The sequence below is a fragment of the Sinocyclocheilus rhinocerous genome, unplaced genomic scaffold (genome assembly GCF_001515625.1).
Source record: "Sinocyclocheilus rhinocerous isolate Xijiao unplaced genomic scaffold, SAMN03320098_v1.1 scaffold153, whole genome shotgun sequence".
Taxonomy (NCBI): domain Eukaryota; kingdom Metazoa; phylum Chordata; class Actinopteri; order Cypriniformes; family Cyprinidae; genus Sinocyclocheilus; species Sinocyclocheilus rhinocerous.
Window position 1 is genome coordinate 4,522,325 of NW_015660878.1, and position 760 is coordinate 4,523,084.

Genomic DNA, 760 nt, shown 5'->3' on the forward strand with positions numbered 1-760 from the left:
CAGAAGGACAGTTGTCACGACAGACGCCTCCAACTCAGGTTGGGGGGCGCTGTGCGAGGGCATACCGACTTTCAGCCACTGGTCGAAGGTGGAAAAAGGCTTCCACATCAACTGCCTGGAAATGCTAGCAGTATGTCGAGCCTGTCAGTTCTTCCTGCCAGTCCTGAAAGGGCACCATGTGCTAATCCGATCAGACAACATGTCTGTGGTGTCCTACATAAATCGCCAGGGAGGCCTCTCCTCGAAGCGTCTCTTCACTCTGGTAGAGCGCTTCTTAGAATGGGCTCAACCCAACCTGCACTCGCTGAGAGCAGCGTATATACCGGGCAAATTGAACCAAGGAGCGGACATGCTATCAACGAGCAATGTCCCCTCAGGGGAGAGGAGGCTCCATCCGCAGACGGTTCAGAGGATCTGGGAGATCTTCGGCAAGGCAGAGGTGGACCTCTTCACCTCAGAAGACAGCTCTCACTGCCCAATCTATTTCTCAAAGACCAGGGACACGTTGGCCCACGATTGGCCCAACCTCCTTCTTTATGCTTTCCCCCCGATCACTCTGATCCCACAGGTAATCAGGTGAGTGAGGGAACGAGAACACAGGGTTCTCCTGGTGGCCCCCCTTTGGATGAACCAGCTGTGGCTATCGGAGCTAACTCAGCTATTGATAGCGGCTCCTTGGCCTGTTCCGCTGAGACAGGATCTCCTCTCTCAAGCGAACGGGACAATATGGCATCCTCGGCCCGACCTATGGGCCCTGCAC